General features: G+C 42.4%; 1 protein-coding gene across 1 annotated transcript in view; it reads left to right on the top strand.

Moving 5' to 3' along the window:
• Positions 1-753: 753 nt before the first annotated feature.
• Positions 754-25,182, top strand: part of ZNF609 (zinc finger protein 609) — a gene marked incomplete at its 3' end in the record, with an annotated part of 92,276 nt that continues 67,847 nt past the window's right edge. The window contains exon 1 of the mRNA XM_080933993.1: positions 754-859. The remainder of the gene's footprint in view (positions 860-25,182) is intronic.

The following is a 25,182-nucleotide window of genomic DNA, read 5'->3' as shown; positions in this document are numbered from 1 at the left end:
CAAGCCTAAGGACCTAAATTTGATCCCTAAAACCAAATGATAGAGGGAAAGGAGCGACTCCCACAAATCATGGACTGACCTGCATACGTGCGCCACGACACGTGTCCTGTCCCCTCCACCCCCACCCTAAATTCTTTCCTTCAAATAGTTTGCCGAACTAAGCAGCAAAATGGATGAGACCATCAAGAGCTGTGCACTTATCTTCTGTTCTTTGTAGAGGTTCATGTTCAGATCCCATAGTCTTTTCTCTTTCCACGGTGGAAAAGCATCTGTATTTAAGAGCTAACGCTTCTCCAGAGACTTCGGTGAGAAGTCTTATCCAGCCAGAAATCTTTGCACGAGGAGAGAGCATTGGGTTCAAACTGTCCAGTCCTGGCTTCAGAGCTTATCTTGGTTTCAACCCGTCCGCCAGGTTTTCCAGCATTCTTTTCTCAGGGCTCACAGCAACCGCACATTTAGAGACCCAGGACTTAGCTCCTGCATCCAGGTTCCGGGTTTCCTCGCGCACTCGCCCGCTCCAGACTCCATAGCGCACGGAATCCGGATCCGAGAGCACGAGAATCCAGTGTCCGGGTCTTCCAGGCGGCCCTGGTTGTCCGGGATCGCGGCGGCGGCGGCGGCGGCGGCGGCGGCGGCGGCGGCGGCGGCGGCGGCGGCGGCGGTGGCTGAGGGACCCGCAGCCCCGGACACAGCGGCCCGGGCCAGGCGGGGCGGCGCGGCGCGGGGAGGGGCGGAGAGCCGGGGAGGGGAGGGGGAGGGGCCGCGGCCCAGATGGCGGCCCGGGACGTGTAGCAGTGGTGACTCTGCGGCCCGGGGCCCCGGGCGGGCGGAGGTGGCGTCTCCCGGGACCGGCCGCGCGGTGAGTCTAAGCTTTGTGTGGAGCCGGGGCTGGGCGGGGGGAGGCGACGCAGAGGGAGGCCCGGCGCCGAGGGCCGCGGAGGGCGCCGGAGGAGCGGCGCCGGCGGAGGAAGTGGGGGTTGGGGGCCGGGGCGGAGCGAGGGGAAGGTGTGTGCGGGGAGAGCGGGGTCGTTGCGTGGGTGGGGGAGGGGGCCTGAGGTGAAGTTCAAAGCGTGGCCCCGGCGGTTCGGGCTGAGGGTGGCGGTGGCCGGGATAGTCTGGTAGGGGCAGGCCAGAGAGTTTTCTGAGGCTCTGCTGAGGGGGCCCCGGGCGGCTGGGGCTCGTTAGGGACTCGGGAGCGTCGGGAACGGAGGGTTGGAAGCAGGACGTGTGCGCGGCCCGGGAAAGGGAGCAAGGTGGCTGGGAGCGTGCAGTCAGTAGGCTGTGGGTGTGTGCGCCTTCCCAGTCTTAGGTCACATTTACTCCTGTCCTTTTCTTCAAGATGGAGGGATTCCTAGGCCTGGACTTTAAACTGCTGTCCCTGTATACCCGGGAGGGGTTGAGACCCTGTCCTGTTTGGAAAACCCATGCTGCCCTCTTTTCCCTTTATGTGTAATTACGGTTGGATCCTCTCTGTGCTTTGCTCAGATTCTCCTTCCTCCCTCTGGGGCTGAGGAGGAGGAGACACATCTGACCAATTAATGTGTGTTTGTGAAACAGGCAGCTGCAAACAGTCATTTCGGCTTCTAGGAATTAGGCTCACACAGGGTGGAGAGAGCAGAGCCCTTCAGGGAGAATATTTCTGAACAAATCACAGATGATTAAATTCTCTCAGAAACCGCTTCCTACCTAAATGAGAGTGGGAAAGATGGGGGAGAAAGCCTGTTTGTTTCCAGCCCTGTGTCCAGAGCCCCAGGGGTTGAGGAGAATCCCTAAGCCCCCACAGGCCTCTCTTTTCTGTCTTAGGCTTTGCTCTGCAGCCTTGAGTTAATTTCACCCCTGCTGCTTTGTCTTGGGGGAGGGAGTGCTGGTTTAGGCTGTTGTGAGAGATGACTGTTCTGCCACACAATAGTCGTGTCATTTTGTCAGGAGTGCTACCCCAGGGCTGAGAACTGTTGCAGCAGAGATAAACCGGTCCCTCTCACCCGCCTATTGTGTACACAGTGAAGGTCATAGGTTCAAGTCTTGTCTGAGAGCTTTGGATATGCTCCATCTCCCAGGCTCCTCAGTGCCATTTTCTTCCTTTTCCAGACTGGGGCTTGCCATTGGAGGAGGCCAGACAGAAAGGCTCTTCTTTTTGAGTGAGGAACAATGCAGGGCTCACTGGCACACATTTTTCAGAAGAACAGAGGATGCCAGCCATGTTGTGCCTGCCTCTTTGGTTAGCCTATAACTAAGTTATGGGGTAGTAGCGTCCGGGACACGCCACCCTCAAGCTTTGTGGGAGACCTTTGAGGAAGGTGACTGCAGAAAGAGGATCCTGTTTAAATGTTTCTGAATAGAAATGGGACCTTCCTGCAGTTATTTTTGTTCGTTCTCCTAGGAAAACCACTGACGACCAGTATATGAGTAAGAGGGCAGTCAAGGACCAGTGCCCCTCCCCCAACAGGTCTCTAACTCAAAATCCTTCTGCCTCAGCCTGCTTAGTTCTAGCAATTACCGGTATGCACTTATGCCCTGAACCCAGATAACCTTTTTAAATGGTGACTTCCTGGCGAATAATTACATAACCACAACAAAAAAAAGCCACTTCAATTTGCCCAGACAAGCTTTGAAAACAAAACTTTCCTTTTACAATTCAATACTTAAAAAAGAAGATGATTCTGGTATTGTGGGGAGAAATTAGCCACAGAGAGGGACTGCTGAAAACCATTTGGCTCTAGTGTTAAAGAAGGATAGGAAGAATCATATCCTTGACTGTGTCATCAAAGTCTCCCAGAAGTATTTTCCTACCATTAAGTCTCTTTCTCATATCAATTACTGCAGATACGTAACAATTACATATATATGGGGCTAGAAAAGCTGTTTTCATGCAAGACCTTAAAGAAGTCTTTTTAAAAATTCATTGTAAAGGGGATTGTATTCAGTACACAGTGTATAAAATAGCTATCTAACCATTTTCTGTAGTTTATCATTGAACAGGGACTTTGATTTTTGGAAAAGGTCTTTCAAGACAATAAGTGCTAACTGTGGTCTCTCCCTCCATTATCTGTTTATGTTGTAGGGTTTCCTCACATGATGGCCTGGCATTTAGATGGTGGGACTTTGATAGGAGAAAACCAGCTTGTTTTAATACTTAATTTTTTCTTTTAAGTAGAACTGTCTTTAAGCCTTAAAGAAGTATTGTCTGCTCTAGACTGTTTCTAATGATATGTCCCAGGCTTCTTAGCATGCTCCAGTTAAACTGGATTTAAGGCTTTTTTCTTCTTGGGCTATTGGCGTTTTTTTTTTTTTTCCCTTGAATGTTGTCAGTGAAGGCAGATCCTCACATTAAGTTTGCCTTGATTAGATTTATTGGTTTCAGAATTGGACTTTTGAGTGTGACCATCCCTTAGACAACATTTTGAGTGACGGTTTCAGAAGTCACTTTGAATTCTTCACCTCCACCTTCTTGGTAGGAAGTATTCCCTTCAGAGAAGTCTTTATATAGACACCTCAGTGCTTATGGTTATGCTGTGTGTGGATGTGGTTCCTTGTACTAATATGTTACAGTTAGCATTTAGCAGCTACATGCCTGGACCCGGACGATTTGTGAGGGGTTCCTGATTGCTCTGTTAAGCGCAAGTGCCACCCCTTATTTATGTGACTGTCAACATTTGAGCCTGGATCAGGCCTGGAGGGTCCAGACTTGCGGGATGTTTGTTCTCCACTGGCTGCCACTCTGCTTCCTCTCTCTACTTCTTTGCCAGGCATCTTAACATTTGCACTGCTCCAGAAGCTGCTAAACAATTGTTATTTCTATGTTGACAACCTGCATGGACGGGACTAATGCCTTTGGTTGTGCGGCAGGTTTTCTCTTCAGCAGCTTAATTCTCACATCTTCTTTATTTTCTTTTTTTAAACATACAAGAGCAACGACAGACCACAAAACCCACAGTACGTTAAGTAGTGCCCTCATCTCACCTCGGCTGTGACAGGCAGAAGGAAGATAGGTGGTGCTGATTGGCAGGTTCTGGGTCAGCTCAGTGTCAGTGAAGGACTCTTTTCACTGGAGAACAGGTAATTCACCAGAAGCACCTGCCTAGCAAGGCATGTGGCGCGGCAGCGGCAGCTGTGCAGCTGAAGAGGGATTATTGAGCAGGTGGCTGAAGAATCACATGCTACACTGACAAGAAAATACTCAGTCCTGTGTGGTGTAGGCTCTGTTCACATGTGTGAAATTGCACTGTTTCCCGTTTCTTAGTGCCTATTGTTGATTTGTGAGTGAGACGGTAATGGACTAGAGAAAAAGAGATTCTTTTCTGAGTAGCTTGCCTTAGTCATGGCCCTACATGGCCCTACATGGCCCTATTGTACTTCTGGAAGTTATGGCTTTCTGCCCCGTGAAAGGGAAGGAAATAGTGGTAATTCAGTGCTTCTAGGACTCGCTTATTAGAAGGAAATGGGAGACAGAAAATGCCTTGCTGTCTGGATGGTGAAAAGCTTAGCTCCCTGGGAGGACCGCCCGCTCAGCTGGTTGTATGCAAAGGGTCCATTGACTTTGCTCTGCCTGGTCCACCTGAAGCGCCTTATGCAAAAAATTTGCATACTTTTATTTTACAAATATAATTTCCTCCCTGAAGTTTGCATTTCGTCTGTTTGCTTTCTTCAGTTTTTAGTCTCCCCTCCCAGTATCTTTATAAATTTTTCTTGATCTTCCTAATGTCACTTACTAAAAACAAATTTTCAGAGGGCCAAATGATGTTAAGGAACTATTTCTATTAAATATTTATTTTAAAAAAATGATAAAAGCAACTATTGCATTTCCTGTGATTTGGAACAATACTTTACATTTTGATGATTTTCCTTTCGATTGTTATTACCATCTTGTGTTAGCCCGATTTTCCTTTGCCGTGCTTATTGAGGCAGTTTGCTCTCAGCTCTTTTTGAGATGGTGTCTTCCTGTGTAACCTGGGTGGGATTACAGACATACACCACCACCCTTAGCTCCAGGCTAAAATTATGAACAAGTAACTTGATGTTTGTTTTATAATAAGTTTCTGTAGTGGGTCACAGGCTTCACAGTCCTCCAAGGAACGGGGATAGCCAATAGAAGTCATAGGAATTGAATTCACAGGATATTGAAAGGAAAGAAACTATGTCAACTGTTTTAAAGTTCAGATGTCTTTCTCTGAGCCCAGTAGACCTAGTAGAGTGAAGGTTCTAACTTGTATTATGCATTTCATATGTGTCTGTCTGTCTGCCTGTCCCCATCTCCCCTTTCATCCTGTGGGATCTTGGGATTGAATTCAGGTTGTAGACTTGGAGAGGCAAGCACTGCTGTCGGGTTGTTTTGTTTGAATTGTTCATAAACCTGCATGGCCTCTCCTGTCACTCTGTGGCACCCCCTTGTGCTGCCCTCCCGCCCCTCCTCATCACTCATCCTTCTCCAGCAGAGTAGAGCACTAATTACTGTCCTCCTGTAGTCACATCCGTGTCCCCCTCTCCCGTCCCCTGCTCTAGCAGTAATTGTTGAACTGTGAGCAGCCAGATCAATGAATGAGACACATGAGCTGAGTTTTTCATGCTTCTCTTGCTGTTTGTTCTTGGATCAGAGTTCCAGAAATAGGAAATGGCAAATACCCATTACATCGTATCTAGTCCAGCACTCAGGGCAAACCTTTTTTTTTTTTGTTTTTGTTTTTGTTTTGTTTTGTTTTTTTTCTCTTGTGGGGTTTTTTTTTCCTCGGAGGCGAGAGCTGTCTGATAATAGGCAAGTTCTGAAATTGCTTTCTTATGCTCTGTGGTATTAATCTCTCCTCCTCCCATATCGGCACTAGGGAGGGGACTCTTCTTGCCAGGCTTGGCAGCAAGTACTTTTGTCTTGTGATCCATCTCTCCAGTACCTATGGAGAGTTGCATTGTTGAATGTCATGTGGAGCATAGGGAATTCCACTAGCAAATGGCCAGGGCAGTCGGTGCTACACAACCATGGGAATCAGATCACAGCATGGAATCCAGGCTCTATAGTTAGGGCACACTGGGTGCTGGTAACACATTGCACACCATTACCTGTATTTGCTTTACCCTGTTAATATATAGCTTACATGTTTTTGGTATGATGTCAGCACCATTCCTAGCAATGTTATATAAACCATTGTGTCTGGTTTATAAAAAAAATTAATCCATTTTTCCTCCCAGCCCCTACTCCTGTAATGATAACTCCGAGATTAATTATTTATTATTAAATGCCTAGGCCATAAGCTTTAGCTCATTCCATGACTAGTTCATAACTTATTTAGCCTGTTCAAACGATTCTATATCTTCTGCATGGTTAGTTCTACCTCTCCTTCATTACTGACCCACTTCTTCCTGCACATCACAGTGTGTCCCCCAGCATCTCCCCTTGTCCTCCCCCTGCCAGTGTCCCACCTCCTATTTCCTGCCTCAGCGAGTGGCCATAAGCTTTTTTATTGACAGGTGATAATTATAAGAGATTCTCTCTACACTGGTGGGTGAATTTCCATCATCTTTTTAGATGGGCATTTATGAGTAAACTTCAGTTTACAAATCCTGAAGTTTGATGTGAAATTCAAATGCTTACCTTCATTCCAGTACAGGGTTTGTTTCTAGAGCATTGCTTTAATATGTACTTCCAGTTCAAACTTGCTGAAGCTTGCATCCTCTTACTGTTCTTCCAGCTTCTGTAATTCAAGACTGTTGACTTAGCACCTCATCTGAACAGTCACTAAAGGGCCTGTTTTCCATTTACTTCACTTTTTTCCTTTTTTTTTTTTTTTTTTTTTTAATGTTTATGAGTGCCCATGGAAGTCAAGAGAGGGTATTAACTACCCTGGGACTGCAGTTACAGGGTGTTGGGAATCAAACCCAGCTCCTCTGGAAGAGTAGTTTGCGCTGCCCCGTTTACCTCGCTGTTCTTAGCTGACCTAGTCAGGTTCTCACCTTCTGCACATTGGTTCAGTAGTATCATGGCAGTGTTCTTCCTTTGTTCTGTACTACATGCTGCTGCCATACTGTAATATGTAATTATTTGTGCTAGGCCAGACATGGTCCCTGTCCTACTGGGACCTGTAGTCTAATGGAGCAGATAGTCAACTAATGAATATGTAATTATGAATTAAAATGCTTTAAAACAAAATCATTTGGTTCTAGAATAAGTAACACAGAAACCCAACATGGACTTCTGGAGAGGCGGTATTTTTGTTTTATATATGTGAATGTTTTGCTTGCATATATGTCTAAGTACTTCATGCATACTTGATGTCCACAAAGGTCAGAAGAGGACATTGGATGCCCTACAACTGGAGTTATAGATGGTTGTGAGTCACCGTGTGGGTGCTGGGAATCAAATCAAGGTCCTATTGGCCCTGTGCTCCTAATCATCTTGCCACCTCTCCAGCCCTTCAGTCTTATTCATTTACTTATTTTTTATAGACAGAATGCCAGTGTGTAGCCTTGACTGGCCTGGAACTCTTGCATAAATTGAAAGGGCTCTGCCTGCCTGTCTCCTGAGGATTAATCTGGGATTAAATAAAGGTCTGTGCCATCACACCCGACCTAGCATAGAATTTTAAAATAGTAATTTGGAACATTTTTTTGCCCTTACTTTAAAAGAAATATAAAGAAACCCAACCTACTAATGTGGGCTAATATTTAAAGCTATTTGTTGGGCAGTGGTGACATACAACATTTAATCCTAGTACTTGGTGGGGGATGGACAGAGACAGGTAGATGTCTGAGTTCAGTGTTGTCCTGGTCTACAAAGTGAGTTCTAAGTAGCTAGGGCTACACAGAGAAGCCCAGTCTTAAAAACCAAGATAAATAAGTAGATTATTTTAAATAATGTCTGTGTAGGTGGATACCATGGGGTACATGTGGAAGTCAGGATGACTTGGTGGAGTTTCTTCTGTTCTACCTTGTACTGTTATGTAGGTTTTAGGAGTGAACCCAGTTTGCCAGTCTAGGCTTGTTGTAGATGTTTTTGTCTCGACCAGCTCTGGCCTTCCTCGGCTTTATTTTATGTTTCAGTCTACCCATACCTTTCTACAGCCATCTGATGACCTGCCCTGTGCTTTTCAGTTGTTTCTCTTTTCTATTGGAATGCTTTTCTGTGCTTCACACCAAGGCATTCACACCCCCAGGCCATCTCTTCCTTTAAACTAGCACAACGCTTAGTGTTCTTAAAGCCTTTTACTCACATTTCTACTCATTCAATCTCCAGAACTCATTTTATCTTTCTCTATGTCCCTTTAGGTTTTCTTTTTGGGGGGGAGGTGGCGGTTATGGAAGGATGGCTAAGGTCTTCGTTACAGTATTATATCCTATACTGCCTTAAAGGATAATTATTTGTGGATGTATTTTCTTCCTGTCTCATTCTAAATTCTGTAAGACAGCTCTGTCTTCTCTGTTCTTTTATCCCCCGTAATTCCTAGCCCAATGCTTTGAATATAACTATGCATAATTAATGTTTGTTGAATTGAATTAGACTTAGACTTAGAAAAAAAAACTTTATGTGATTTTTTTTTCAAACCTCTTTTATAGTAAAACAAATTCCATTCAACACATTTTACCCCAAATTGAATAAACTAGGAACAAGGCAGACTGTGAATGCCTTAAGAAACACTTCTAATTCAAGAGCAGGCTTTATTTTACTGGTTTGTAGCATTATTGGCTCTATGCATCCTAACTTGGAGGACTGTATGCAAGGTGAGCCTCTCACAGGAGCATCCTGGTTCTGCTAGAGAAATAGTGTTGGGTACTCTAGGTTTTGTTGATCTTCTTAGGGATTTGTCTCATTCTATTGGATTTCTATCATGTATGAGATACTGTTGCAGCTTCTTATGGTCTGTCAGTGAACAAACCAGACACCAGTGGGCTTTGTCTTTGTGAGTGAAGAGGTTTTGCTCTGAGCCCAGGCTGCCTGGCTTTCCCCAGTGCTGGGATTACAGGCTTGAGGCACCATGCCTCCCATGCCTAGCAGATTGTCTTTTCAGAGAAGAGAGGAATAAGCATAGTAAGCAATTATAGGAAGGTAAGAAATAATGTAGGGAAATGGAACAGAGTGAAGGAGGCTGGCAGTGTGAAAAAGGGTTAGATAGATCTGGGGGCAAGGGGGCTTAGCAGCTTTCAGTTAGATCGGCTGGTGTTGGTATGTCCCTGGATAGTTAGCTGTTTTCTGCCCAGCAGAGAGAAAGAGGCAGTGCCTGCAGTTGTTCCAGTGTCCAGCTGACTCTGAAGGGAAATAGTTACTTGTTAAGTCTTTTCTGCTGGCTGGCATTCCTGGAAGTCAGTCACAGTGACAGTTGCACCCAGTTGTCTGGAAGACACCAGTGTTTGCAGAGCTCCCTGAAGAATGGGATTTGCTTTTCTGCTGGCCAGGCCTTGGGTGTCTGGAGTCATGGGTCTCTGGATTTTCTCATTTCTCAAGAAGAAAAGGCCAAAAATATGATTGTCCTTAAAATATGATTGTCTTTTCTAGTAAGGCTTTAGCAAGTTTGAGCTAGCTCTTTAATCTAAGAACATGGCTCTGCAACATGGTTCGTGCCTATAATCCTAGCACTTGGGAGGTGGAGGCAAGAGGATCATGAATTAGAGGTCAGCTTTGGCTGTGTAGTGGGTTCTAGGCCAGCTTGAGTTACATAGTGAGACCCTACATCAAAAACTGGTGCAGCAGCTCAGGGGGTAAAGATATATGATAACCTGAGTTCAGTCCCCAGTACTCACATGGTGGAAGGAGAGAACCAACTCCTGTACGAGTTCTTCACAAGAACCATGATGCATACTTGTGAGCATATGCATGCATTTGCACGTTATATGAGTACGCACACACATGCACACACATACACATACATATATGTACAAATGTAATTTATAAAAAACAAACAAACTGCCTACTTTTAAAAAATGAATGTTGTTGGGGTTCTTGGTTCTCTCAACATGTAGGCTATGCCTTAGTAGTGTCACTACTTAATTGCAATTGAAGGTGTAATGTCTGGGTACTATGGGTGTGTGTGCGTAAATCTAACCTTTGTAGTTAATGATTTTTCCTATTACATTGTCCTCTTTTTCCTTCCCTCCCCCCCTCCCCCCGGGAACAGGGTTTCTTGGTTGTCCTGGAACTTGATCTATAGACCAGATTGGCCTCAAACTCATAGTTTGTCTCTGCCTCCAAAGTGCTGGGATTAAAGGCATGTACTACCACTGCCTGGCCCTATCACCCCCCCCCCCTTTTTTTTTCAACACATGGAACTGATAGGAAACAAGTTCCTTAGGTTAGACTACTGTTTTGGTAACTTCTGGAAAGCTAATGTTTCTAACTAATATACAAGAGATGAATGTGAGGTTTTGAGGCTTGCCTGATCTACATAGTAAGTTCCTGGAACCCAGAGCTGTGTCAATATACAGGAGATAGAGTATTTTTGTCCTGGGTTTGTGTAGGTGCAATTTGTAAACATCTCATTGTAGCCTCTCTGTTATGCTTTATATTTATATTTAAAGTAGCTGTTTTAGTCACTGTTTTCTATGGTTGTTGAAGAGACACCATTTAACTGGGGATGTAACCATTTCCGAGGCTTAGTTTACTATCTTGATGGCTTGCAGGCTGCTGTGGTGATGATAGGTAGAGACCTATTTTCTAAACCTTCAGGCCTACTTCCCAATGACACTTTCTCCACCAAGTCCATACTTACTAATCCTTCTAATCCTTTCCAACAGTTTCATTCTCTGTGACTAAACATTCAAATATGTGAACCTATGGGGGCCATTTTTATTCAAACCACCACTGTAGGTAAGGTATTAGAAAGTATTAGAACCTGTTTGTTCTAATTTTAATTATGTATACTACCAGATTATACAGTTGTAGTGTACAAGAGGAACTATTTGTCATTTTGCCAAATTAGATTCTTTATGATATATAACATCAAAATGGTTTTTGGGTTTGTTTGTTTTGTTTTGTTTTGTGGGATCAAACACAGTGTGTTTTGTGTGTCAGGTAAGCACCTTTCCTTGAGTTGTAGCTCCCAGGTCCTAAAAGTTCTTTTTTTTTTTTTTTCTTTTCTTTCACTGTTTATATTTATATGTGCATTGGTGTTTTGCCTGTATATATGTTTGTGTGAGGATGTCAGATCAGCCTAAAACTGGAAGAGTTGCAGGCAGGTGTGAGCTGCTATGTGGGTTCTGGGAATTGAACCCAGGTCCTCTGGAAGAGCAACCTCTTAACCTCTGAGCCATTTCTCCAGTCCATTCTCCCTACCCCCAAAGTTGTGAAATTCAGATCCATGCTAAGGAAAATCTTTTTACTTTTAGTCAATTTGTGGGCTCTGATGGTAAGTTTCTATGCAGGCTTCCAGTTGCCTTTCTTTGAGGATATGTTGTATTTGATACTTGAAGAAACCACACATTCTCAGAATGCACAAGTGGTAGTTCCAGGTGATCCAGAGCTACATAGAAATATACTGAATATAGAAAGATAAAAGCTACAGTTGGGTGTAGCATCACATGCTCTTAGTACCACTATCTAGGAGGCAGAGGGAGGTGGATCTTTATTAATTTGAGGGTTGGAGGCTAGCCTGATCTACATAGTAAGTTCCACCCACTAAGTTTGGATACCCAGAGCTATCTTAACCACGTAGTCCCACCCTAAATTCCGCCTCCCAAAAGAGCTGTTTTATTTGCATATTTGAAGTTCTTGTTAAAGCAAAGGATTAAAGGGATCTGTGGGTGATTTGAATATGTTTGGCTCAGGAAATGACACTATTAGGATGTGTGGCCTTGTTGGAGGTAGTGTGTTACTTTGGGGAGGTGGGTGGGCATAGAGGATGCCAGTTTTCTCTAGTAGCATTCTGATCAAGATGTAACTCTCAACTCCTCCTGCACCACACCTGCCTGGACACTGCCATGCTCCCACTTTGATGATAATTAACTGAACCTCTGAACCTGTAAACCAGACACAATTAAATGATGCCTTGGTCTTAGTGTCTTTTCACAGCAGTAAACCCCTAAGACAAAACATAGAAAACATTGTTATTCAATAGTTTTAGAGGCTATAGGGAGGGGAAAGAAATGTTTTGAAAAAAATCACAGGAAAACCAATTGAATGCAACATAAAAATTAAGCAAAACTAGAAAGACAAATTTGAAATTTCTTTTTGTGTAATAAAGGTTTCTGTTTGTTTGGTTTGGTTTTTCAAGACAGTCCTGGAACTCACTTGGTAGATGAGGCTAACCTGGAACTCAGAGAGCCTCCTGCCTCTGCCTCCTGAGTAAAGGTGTGCATTGCCGCTGCCACCACCACCTCGCTATATATCTTTTTATTTTTTAAGAACACGTTAACTAGTTGTATGTGTTAACTCATGCTTTTAGCAGCTGAGGCGTTAGGATTTCAAGCGGAAAGCCAGTCTAGGTTATATAGTAAAATTCTCTAAATAAACAACAGCTCTATATAAAAGCATTTAGGTAATTGCTTCAGTCTTGTTTAGCACTTGAATAAATACATTTGTTATTTTGTTTTCATTTGCTTTCATCCTGTTTGTATGTGGCCCCTAGTTTCACATCACATGTGGTCAGAGGACTGCTTTTCGGAGTTAGTTCTCTACTTGTATACAGTTCCAGGATTGGCACAGGTTTTTTACCAACTGAATCATTTTGCCAGCCATTTCACTTATGTTTTCCATAAGTGAAAATATTAAGGGTCTGAAAGTCAGCCTGTGGTGGTGCACACCTTTAATCCCAGTACTCAGGAGGCAGAGGCAGGTGGATCTCTGTGAGTTTGAGGATAGCCTGGTCTACCCAGTTAAGTTACAGGACTGCCAGGGTTACAGAGAAATCCTATCTAGAAACCTACCCCTCCACCCCTAAAAATATCTTAAGGGTCTAGAGATTTGGTTCCATTGGTAAAGAGCTTGTCATGTAAACATAAAGACCCATAGTTGAGATTCTCAATACCTGTGTAAAAGCCGACTGTATAACATACATCTGTAACCAGCACGGTGGTGAGTGAGGTGGGGATGTTGGGTTCCTGTTCCAGTGTAAAGTGGACAGTGATTGAGGAAGACATCCTCAAGCATATTCTAACACATGTGCGTGTGCACACATGAGCAATATTACAACTTTTCTGTGACATTAAGGTGTTGATATGTATGCACAAGTGCTTTCTATCACTCTGTCCTGGTTTTTTGACACAAGGTTTCTCTCTGAACCTGGAAGCTAGCTAGGTTTTTTCACTTAGGCTCTCATCCAGTGAGCCAAGCAATTCTATCCATCTCTGCGTCACTCAGTGCTTGGGCTGCAGAAGTATGTGAGGGCATGCTTACATAGCAAGCATTTCTAACTGCTGAGTCACTTTTTTTTTTTTTAATTAATGAGACAGGCTAATGGAAATTCACTATGTAGCCAAAGATGATCTTGGATTTTTTTTTTAAACTCAAGGACTATTTTATTGGAGTTTAAAAGAAAAGTAACACAGGTTAGGTAAAAATCCTAAAAAAAGAGAGAGAGCAAAGGTCTTGCCTTTTAAGTTAAACATGGAGTAGAAATAGAGATAGCTTATTAAAGAAAGACAACTTGCTCCCAAGACTGGAAGTGGGCTAGTCCACTAAGGAATGACCCAAGAAGCGTGACTTTGAGTACTTAATCCTCCTGTTTCCACTTTCCAGATGTTAGAGACATATGCCATCAGACAGGCAAAAACTTGAGCCCTTTGAGGTTTTTTTTTCAGGAATACATATTATGAGCAAGATGAAACATTGGTGAACCTCGGCATGCAAGAACTGAATAAAAAACAAGCAGAAGAAAGTCTCAAGCACTTTCTCAGGATGAGTAATTTCTAGTTAACAATGGTAACTCCCAAATGAAACTGGAAACTCTGGTAAGCGATTCCTAGAAAAATTGGGTCAGTGTGCTGCCTGGGAAATGCTGAGCATCATTAGGAACATAATCAGAACTAAATAAAACAGTTTTTCCACTACATAAAACTAAGACCGTCCAATATGTGTTACTATCTTGTTCTGGTTACAGATACTTCTCAGAATTAGTGGCCAAAAAATTTGAAGACTTTAATAATAACGTGTGTGTGTGTGTGTGTGTGTGTGTTGGGGGGTGTTAAAGATTTTTTATTTTATGTGTATGGGTGTTTGTCTACATGTATATATGTCCATCTTGTGTACTTTGTGCTCATGGAAGTCAGAAGATGGTGTTAAATCCCCTGCAGCAAGAGTTGCAGATGGTTGTGAGCTGCCATGTGGGTGCGGGGAATTGAACGTAGGTCTTCTACAAGAGCTGTAAGTGTTTTTAACCACTGAGCAGTCTCTCAAGCCACTAACAGTTTAAAAAACTGTTTCCTCCTCATCTTGCTGACAGTTGAAACTAGGAGCTCTTGTGTGCTATGATGCTATACTTGCCTATAGTCCAAATATATTTTATTTATTCATTCATTTAGAGACAGGGTGTGCCTAACCTCAAACTTACTTTATAATCAACAGTTAATCTGAATTTCTGGTTCTACCTCTTATTCCTTAGAGCTGGGATATCTTTCCACACCTGATTATGTGGTGCTGAGGATTCTAATAGGGCTTGGTGTATGCTAGACAATCAGTCTTCCAACTGAACTATATTCCCAGTCCTCCTCCACCACCACCACCACCAATTTCACCATGCTGGCCTACCACTGCACTGCTTTCCTAGTGTCTCAGTTTAAAGAGATTGTGAAGCCTTGGTGAGCCATGGAATGAATGAACCCAGGCTTGATCACCAGTTCTTAGTGTCCATCCTATATTTGATCTGAATTCCCTTTCAAGTCAAGTGAATTCATTATACTTAAGTAAGCTATCTTTATGAATGCTAAGTAACTAAAATTCATTAACTCTACAGTTGGAGAAATTTAGAAATAGTTTTTAAAACTGTGTGAGAAGAATGTGTGAGTGAGGATATGTGTGCCGCAAGTATTGAGGTTAGAAAACAGCTTTGAGCCAGTTCTCACTTTCTACCTTGTTGAGGCATGGCCTCTCGTTTTTATTGCTGTGGTTTTTTATGCCATAGTCCTTGGACATGAGCATCCAGCTGTCTCCTATCTCCTGAATTGTCCTGTTGCCACTTCTAGTCTCTCTTTAGCAGTGATGGAATTTCCGATAAACACCACTCCAGGATTTGGTTTGGGTTTCTGTTTTTTTTTAACCTGTATTTTTAAAGATTTCAATGAATTGTAATAGAATAGCCCTTCCCAGTTACCCCCCTCCAAATCCTTTCATTTTTCCCACCACACTCTCAACTTGATAGCTTTCTTTATTATTGTTACATATATGCATGCATGTGGGTATATGCACAGACACACACACACACAGCCTGCTGAGTCTGTTGTTGGTGTGTATATGTAGTTACTAGGCTGGCCACTTTGCATTGAACAACCAAGATGGAGACTTACCTGGGAGAGGCTGGTTCTGTTTCTCCTAGCAGTCATTAGTTGTCTGAAGTTCTTTTTCTAGGTAAAAATCTCCCCTTTTCACATTACCATGTCCATTGATACTGTCATTGTTCCCGTCTTGTTTTTATAGCCATTTCTAGGAGAGAGTGTTTCACAGCTGGTGTCCTGGTATCTATGAAATTCTTTGAGTCATAGATTACAGGGGCTTCAGTGTGGATGTATCCACTGGACTGGGCTCACCACAATCTGTTGATCTCTTCCTTGTGTCCTGTTGTTGTTTCCTGTGATGGTCTCCATTTGATGAAGAAGTTTATTTGATGAGAGGTGGTTAGGAAAGGTGTCCAGGAAAGGTGGCTTATGCATAAAGAGCTTAATTTTTATTTTTATGTTTATTTTTATGTGCATGGGTATTTTGTTTGTACGGATGACTATTGACCACATGCCTACCTGGTGCCTGTGGAGGTCAGAACATAGCATTAGATCACCTTGAACTGGAATTAAAGTTCTTTACAAGAATAGCTATTGGTCTTAGAGCTCTCTCTCCAGGCCTTACTATGTTGTTCTTTGTTTGTTTTCTTGGTTTCTCTGTGTACTTGGTTTCTGGTTGTTCTGTAGACCAGACTGGGCTGTAACTCAGAGATCCACCTGCCTCTGCCTTCCAAATGCTGGGATTAAAGGTGTGTGCCACCACCACCACTACCCAGCTGTTTTTTAATTTACAAGCAACTCTGTTGAATTAAAAGTTGGGCCTGACACAGAGCTTATGCTGTAACTGATGGACCTGGAGAAGAACAAAGCACTCCAGGTGGCTTTACTGCCAAGGGTGACCAGGAAAGGACCCTGGTGTCGAGACTTAGAAATGAACAAAGTGAAGTTCAGAGTCTCTCCTGCTCTTCATGACATTTTACACCTTCCCCCTGTTTTTTGGGGGATGAATGTCATGTAGCTTTGGTTAGCCTGGAACAGTATGTAGATAGGCTAGCCTCTGACTCAAGAGACTCACTCACCTCTGCCTCCCCAATGTTGGAATGAACTAGTGGTTCGTATTCCATTTTGATTGATGCCCACCCCATCTCCCTGCCACCTACCCACTTTTATACTTCTACTCCAGTGTTCTTTCTAAGTGTGCATTCTACACTTCCTACCCTCCTTTCTTAAAACCCATTTTCCCTCCTCCTGTTTCCCTTTTCAGTGTTACAGCCTCCAACCACATTCACTCCCATGTAAATATACTTGTATAAAAATTAGGGGTGAGGCATGGTGGTACATACCTTTATTCCAGCATTTTGGAGGTAGAGGTAGGTGGATTTGTCAGTTTGAGGCCAGCTTGGACCTCATAGTGAGCTAAATAAATAAATAAAAGGTTTATATTTTTAAAAACGTAGGATCAATATATAAGAGAGAACATTTGTCTGAACCTTTCCAAGCTATATAGTACAATATTGTAATATTGACATTCTCATAGGCTAGAGTTTCTCCAGATTTGCTTGTATTTATATATGTGTACTTTTATTATTGATGGGGAGGGGTCGTACATTGGAGGGCATCTTGTGAAAGTTGTTTCTCTTCTTCTACTGTGTGGTTTTCTGGTTTGGTGACAAGTGCCTTCACCTGCTGAGCCATCTGTTGGCCCATTATTTTGTTTGTTAAGACAATGGCATTTCATGTTGTCCAAGTGGACTTCAGATTGAGTCTGCAGCCTACAGTTCTCTGGACCTCCTCCCTTTACCTCCTAAGTACTAGCATTAAAAGTGACTACCACCATGTCTGACTGACTGGTTTTATGCCATTTTGTCGTGAAGAAAGTAATAGTGTGCTCAGTGCCACAGCACAGGGGTCCTTTTATAGCCAGATCTTCTTCTGCTGCTCCATTTTACATCTTCCACTAAAAGTGTGTGTGTTTTCTGTGTTTTTTGCTTGTTGAGCACTGGAGTTTGAACCCTGTGAGGTTTTTCTCCTATTCTTCTTGCTCCCCTTCCAAGCATGGCGTGAACAGACTTTCTGAGGGAAAAGCAGAGGAGCTTTATCTGCTTGTGTAGGAATTAAAATTCAAAGGGGAAAGTAGGATCTCAAAGGCTGTTGGTGGCAGCAGGATGCCAACCTTGTGAGCTCACAAGTGTTGCAACTCTGTGCTCTGTCAGGCTTCAGGTGCTAGCCAAGAGTGTCAGCATGTTTACAGCACAAACCTCCCCTGGGTCTCAGAATGCCAGTCAACACTTGCTAGACTAGCCCCTTACAGAGTCAGTGGAAAGCAGGCCACCAACAAGAACACAGGCCTTTTGTTTTGTTTTGTTTTGAGCCAGGATAGCCCCCCCACCCCCAACTGACTGTCCTGGAACCTGCTTTGTAGACCAAGCTTGCCTCAAACTCACAGAGATCTGCCTGCCTCCTCAGTGCTGAGATTAAAGACCTTTGCCACCATGTTCAATATAAATATTTATTTTTTAGTTATGCATCTCTGTGTGGGTATGTGCATATGAGTGTAGGTGCCTGCAAACCCCAGAAAGGGGGGCAGGGCATCTATTTGATCTCTTGGAGCTGGAGTTACAGTGGTCGTGAGCTGCCTGATGTAGGTGCTGGAAACCAAACTTGGGTTCTGAACCATTGAGCCATCTCTCCAGTCACCAAATAAATTTCAGCTTAGTCTTTTAAGAGTATTCTGGAATGTTTGGGAGACTGCTTGTTTTATTAAAAATGTTAGGTTGGTGTTGTAGCAAATGAAGGAAGGAGGATCATGTTCATAGTATTGAGATACTAGTGAGTTTAAGATCAGACTGGCTTATGTATAATTCTGTCTTATATATTTTATTTATATGAGTGCACTGTAGCTGTCTTCAGACACACCAGAAAAGGGTATCAGACCTCATTACAGATAGTTGTGAGTCACCATGTGTTTGCAGGGATTTGAACTCAGGACCTCTGGAAGAACAGTCAGTGCTCTTAACCACTGAGTCATCTCTCCAGCCCAAGAAATTTCTATTTATTAACCATAAAAGATAATGTCTTGTTTCATGATTTTAAAAAAAATATTTTTAATGCTCCCAGACAGCAAGAAGCAATTTTTTTTAATGATTTATTTATTTTATGTATGTAAATACACTGTAGCTGTCAGACACACCAGGAGAGGGCATCAGATCCCATTACAGATGGTTGTGAGCCACCATGTGGTTGCTGGGAATTGAACTCAGGACCTCTGGAAGAACAGTCAGTGCTCTTAACCGCTGAGCCATCATAGAAGTCAAACATTGAAACTAGGGTTGTAGCTCATTCAGAGGCAGAGCTCATGAGGGCCTGGGTTGTGTCTTCACTGGGAGGTTGGGGGATGCAAGTAAGTGTGTGTGTGTGTGTGTGTGTGTGTGAAAGAAACAGTGCTACAATATTTTTTTTAAAGACACAACTTTTTTTTTTAAGTTTTATTTACTTATTTATATGAGTACACTGTGGCTGTCTTCAAATACACCAGAAGAGGGCATCAGATCCCATTACAGATGGTTGTGAGCCACCATGTGGTTGCTGGGAATTGAACTCAGGACTTCTGGAGGAGCAGTCAGTGCTCTTGACCTCTGAGCCATCTCTCCAGCCCCAGTGCTACAATATTTAATGAAAAAAAAAATCACAATCTAATCTATTATTTAACTCGTTTTAAAAGCAACCTCTCCTAAGTATTTAGTGTTTTATTATATTTAGTCTCTTTTGTTTTTGACATGATCTCCATATTTTTCTCTGGCTAGTCTCAAGTTCCTAGGTTGATCTATTTTGGGCTTTTGAGAAGCTGGGACTATAGGCACATGCCACTGTGCTATCTGTTCCTGTATGCATATAAATAATAACACTGTATTGTGCTGTTGTCCCTGTGCCTTACTGACTCTTCCTAAGATGCTCATGTCACAGTTTTTTGGTTTGGTCATCATGCATTATGTTGAGTTAATTTCTTTTGAGCCATTTGATACACTTTGTGTTTCATGTAAGTTTTCCCTGCTAAGATTTTGTATCAGTATCTTCTTTTTTGTTTATTATTTCTCTTTCACTAATATTTTTAGATCTAAGATCTTACAGTAAGGTCATATATTGAATCATAGTCTGTACCTTGGTTAATTTTTTTCCTCTTTTTTCTTTTCTGTTACCCTTTAAAATATTCTAAGCTGGGCTGGAGAGATGGCTCAGTGGTTAAGAGCACTGTCTGCTCTTCCATAGGTCCTGAGTTCAAATCCCAGCAACTACATGGTGGCTCACAACTATCTGTAATGAGATCTGATGCCCTCTTCTGGTGTGTCTGAAGACAACTATGGTGTACTTAATATATAATAAATTAATCTTTTTTTAAAAAAGAAAAAATATTCTAAATTGTGATGTTTGATGACTTAATTCCCTTTGCATGATATATTGCTTTAAATGGGGCTGATGAGATGACCTAGCAGGTAGAGGTGCCTGTGGGACAAGTGTGGCAACCTGAGTTCAATCCCTGGAACCCATGTAAAGGTGGAAGAATAGAACTGACTTCCCAATGCTGTTAAATAGTAAAGTACAGTCACCCATGTACTGGTACCTGCAGAGGCCAGAAAAGGATGTCAGATCCCTACAGCTTGAGTTACAGGCTGCTGTGATCCAACCAACATGGCTGGTAGGAAACAAATAAGAAAACTTGGGGCTTCTGCAAGAGTAGCAAGGACTCTTAGCCACTGAACCATCACCTAATGCTTGTTTGTTTGCTCGCGCTCGCTCTCTCTCCCTCTCTCTCTCTCCTCTCTCTCTCTCTCTCTCTCTCTCTCTCTCTCTCTCTCTCTCTCTCTCTCTCTCTCTCTGTTTACTTATGATCCAGCTTCCTAATGCTGTCCATCCATCCATCCATCTTTGTTCATTCATTTGTTTGAAACAAGGTTGCTATTTAGCCTTGAACTCAGTTCTGCTTCCTATGTCTCCCAAGCACTTGGATAAATACAAACACCACGGTGCCTGCTAAATGCACAAATCTTGTATACTTCTTTCGTGTAGCCACATAACTCCAAATAAGTTTCCTATCTAGAACTTCCTTTAGTACTCTACCAAGTGAGCGTTTGCTCATTTCCCTGTCCTGTAATTGTCTATCTTCCAGATATGACCAATTTGACAAATGGGTGCTTTGAGTCTGACTTTTATATTTATTGTGTACTTAAGTATAAGCTCATTCCTTTGTCTACTAACTTTTAAAAAATATCTTTTCTTCATAGAAACACTTAGTTGTGTGTTTGCTTGCGCGAGTTTATGTGCATCATGTGCGCAGGAGCCCGTGGAGGCCAGAAGCTAAATGCATTTTGGGCATGGGGACATAGTCAGCTTTTGATGGCTTTGGGCTATAACACTGTAGGTCAAGGAGTATGTATCTCTTCATGGGGGATCAATTGAGTTTGTTATTTTGATAACATCTGGTTTCAGACTAGCCCTATTTTGGAAGCAATTGGGAATAGATGAGGCTGAAAGTTAACAAAATACTAAAGAGTAATTAGACATTTTCAGAAGCATAAAACCTGTTTGTTTTATAATCTTTCCCTAGCTTGCCAGTGTTGGTTTGGTTTGGTGACAGTCTTACCATGTATTCCAGTTGCCCTGGAACTTACTATGGCGCCCAAACTGACCTCACTCACATTTGTGTTCTCCGAGTGGGTCGTGTGCATGTGCTGTCATGGTCATGCTCTCCTCCTCCATCCCTGCTGTTAGAGCTGGAAGCCAGGGCTTTACCGTGCCCCATACAGGGGACAAGTATTCTCTCCCCATACAGCAACAGCAGTAATTTTTCCCTTTGAGGAAAATAGACTATAAAGGACTCTATATAGTCCTTAATTACACAGGAGTGGACTGGCAGGTCTTTGTTGTTGTCACTACTTTAGATAGCCTTTGCCTTCTGCTTTTTGGCCTACATATAGGTCTTGATAAGTGTTTCCTATATAGGTCAGATTCATAAAGTGAATCTCTGTAGAGTTGGGACTGAATTATTTATAGGCTTAATATGCCGTTCATTGTATATGAGATACATTTGCTGGCACAGAATGGTATTGACAAACAGCCAAGGGTCTGTATCTGAGCTCTGTTGAATAGCTTTGTCCTGGTAGAAATGTCAGTTGCTTATGTGAAATGAAACAGGTCAAGCCTCATAATCTTTGTCTGGGAATAGCAGCTTGTAAGGATCATAAAACTATTCATGAGCTGCAGCTTAGAAAGACTTGGAGACAATGGTGCTGTAGTTTTACTCTGCTGTCCGTAAGTGACGCATGGTCAGATGAGCCCAGTTGATTGGATCTGTCTTTTCAAATTGGTACAGTTAGTCTATTTTTTTAATATCTCATTTCATTGGTAATGTACAACAGAGATCTGTTACTTAAGGATATGACACAGTTCCTTTGTTACAGTAATTAATGTAATAAATTAATGTAATGTAAGGAAGAGACCCAAAGAAAAGTTGATTGTTTTTCTCACAGAGCCCTTGGTGGAAATTGAGTTGATTAGTGAGTTCTCCTGTAGTGTGGCAGGTGGAGAGGGAGGTGCCTTACTCTTCTCGTCTGAATAAGCTCAGGATGATCTACATGCTGCGTTATCCTTACCGGAGGCTACCTAAGACCATGTGGTTTCAAGGCAGCATCTGAAATTCAGGGACGATGATATAATGTGATTCCTTCTTGGCAACTTCATTATATTTCATTGATTTATTTTCAGTTGTCTGGGTACATGCACATATTGAACTTCACACAATTTATATCTGAAGGTCTACCATGTTAGAACAACAGTTTAGTGGGTTGGAAGAGAGTCCAGATGTGTTTAAACCATGAGCTTCATACATTGACCCTGAGTGATTTTTGTTTGGAGGTACTGGGAATTGACCCCAGAGCCCTATGTATAATAGGTAAGCACGTCACTACTGAGCTGCACCCCTACCTTGGGACTAAGAGATTTTGAAACAAGATGGATTCTTTCTGTCAGTCATCATAGTATAAGGTTTTCTGAAATACATCTGAAGGTAGGAATAGCAAGTGGGGATATTATTTTATTAGCATATATTAAATAAACAATAGGTTCATTACAATATTTTCATATATATTTTATTTATACCCATGTACCTCTTGCCCCTCCCACTCCTGCTGATCTCCTTCCAAGTCCCTGTTTTACTTTGATGCCTTTTTTTCCCCTTTTGTGTGAACCAAGGAATTTAATTAGGGTTACTTACAGGAGCATGGGTTGGAGGTTATATGTGGAGGAACACACAGCTTACTAGTGGCTGTACCACTGAAGAAAATGCCCACCTCTCCCTCATGAGGGTGATCTTGAACCTCCAGTCTTCCTACCTCTCTTCCCTCCCAAGTGTTGATTATAGCTGTGTGCTACCACTCCCAGTTTATGGGGTGCTAGAGATTGAACCATGCCTGCTAGGCACACATTCTCAGAGGCCTGTGTTACCTCCCCAGCTGAAGAGGAATCCTTTAAAAGGAGGCCTAGGTCAGTCTGTAGAAGAAACGACTGACGTTTCCCTCAGGACTGTCAGTGCAATCTGTAATCAATTTGTTTTCAATTCAACTTTCCTTCTTAATTTTTTCTTTACTCTTTTAAATGCTTTAGATGCCCTGTGGTTAGGTGAGGCAGTACATTCTCATAATCTCAGTGTACAGGAAGCAGGGGGATTTTGAGTTCAAGGTCAGCCTAGAATATATAGTGAGACCCTGTATTTAAAAACAAACAAAACCAAAAAAGTATGGCATAGTGGCACATGCCTTTGATTCCCAGCATTAGAGAGGCAGAGGTAAACCTGGTCTATGTTCTAGGACAGCCAGGGATGCATAGTGAGACACTGCTTATAAAATAAATAAAGGAGGGAGGGAGGGAGAAGAAAGGAAGGAAGGAATAAAAAAAGACTGTTTAGTTGACTAATGAAGTATAACCATAAAATAGCCCAATATTTTGATCACTGATAGTTTTGAGTTGTCTTACTTTTTTCATGTTCTCATAACATGCTTAGAACGTGGTAGATTCTTACATTTTATATTAAAAATAATTAATATTTAATGATGAAGCTTGCTTAATTTCAGTGGAAATTTAAATTCTGAAATCATATTCCTTTTTTAAAAATATATTTCTTTTTTTAACTTATGTGTGCATGTGCCTATATGTATATGCCACAGGTGTGGGAAGACCTGCCAGACCAGAACAAGGTTTTGGATTTTCTGGACTAGTGTTACAGGAATCTATGAGCTGCCCAGTGTGAGTGCTGGGAATTGAACTCAGGATCTTCTGGCAGAACAGTATATATTTTTATACTGAGCAATCTCTTCAGCCTCTGAAGTCACATCTCCTGATTCTAAATTCACTTTTAAAAAAATATAAAAAACAAAAACTCCAGAAATGATTATAGTATATGCCTTTAATTCCAGCACTCAGGAGGCAGAGACAGGTGGATCTCTAGTTCAAGCCCATCCTGGTCTACAGAGTGAGTACCAGAACAGCCAGGGTTTCACAGAGAAACCCTGTCTATTTAGAAAAAAGAAAGAATGAAGGAAGAATGAATATAGCATTGTTTTTGGAGATAAATACCTGACTGTTATATGTGTGTAGTGTTAGTTTTGTAAGCAGACTATGTACACTTAACTATAACTGTCAGTTGTCCAGCCCAGAGCCTATAAGAAAATTGATCTAAAGCCCTAAAAAGAAGAGAAGATAACATTGTATGCTTTATTTTCTGCTTAGACTGGATTGTCTGTGATAGTTAGCAAGGAATAGACCCTCTTTTTGAAGTCCTTAGGTGAAGTGCTCTAGAGCTTTCTCTGGGTAGAAAGAGGACTATTAGTTCTGCTTATATGTAGGTATGGCTCGGTAGTTGATTTGCCTTCTCAACAGGGCAGTGAACCACTTTTTTTTTTCAGTCTTGTCCTTGTAGAAGAGATTGATTTATCACTGTAGTAGAGGAATACTATGTCTGACCTATGACAAATATCCCCAAAACAGGCAGCTGATGGCTTATTATGTGTGTGGTCTAAGATTTTATCACTGGGCTGGTAGGCCAGGAGCTGTATTGGGCTTCCAAATAGGAAACTGGGTCTGGATATAACTGCTTTGTGTGTGTATAGAGAGGGAAGAGTGATTGTCATGACCTTGGTCCCTTAGTCACAGCCAGCAGACAGGAGTTTCTTGCTGATATGTGCAGAAACAGCATAGATTGCACAAGTTTTGGTGGTGAAGTGATGTCAGAATCTGTTGGGTAGTGATCCTAAACAGGGAACTAGAGCACAATTACACAGGAGGAGAGAGGAGTGTGGAAAGTAGTCACAGAAGTTCTTGCACATGTAAGTGCTCTGAGACCATGTTGGTTGTCCTAATTCTGCACTTTCGTCTGTGGAAGCAAGAGGCCACTGCTCTTCATTCCCAGCCAGTGTTATAGTTATCCTACCTCCTAAGGTGACCATCTTCATAGTGACTGTCTGTCAGAGCTGATGGCTAGCTGTATAAAGCCAGGGATGCCGTATTGAACAGATGGGAAATGGCTTGGCTGCTGTGGCCAAGGCTAATTAAAGACTCCTTGGCAATTGTACAGTGTATATTTTGAAATGTACTACCAAAGTTTCTATGGAGCCTGCTGAGTTTTGAAAGCTGGGTTTCTGAAGTACCTGGTTGGAGTAATACAATGCTTATGCAATTTTCTATTGTCCAAAATAGGACATGAGCTCTCTGAAAGAACACCAGGACCACTAGAAATCATTCCTTGGCATATGTCTTTTTTAGTTTATGTTCTAGACATTCAGAAATCTAGGTAGT

Source organism: Micromys minutus (assembly GCF_963924665.1).
Source record: "Micromys minutus genome assembly, chromosome: 21".
Taxonomy (NCBI): domain Eukaryota; kingdom Metazoa; phylum Chordata; class Mammalia; order Rodentia; family Muridae; genus Micromys; species Micromys minutus.
The sequence above is the reverse complement of the archived record's forward strand: the minus strand, read 5'-3'. Positions and strand labels throughout refer to the sequence as shown.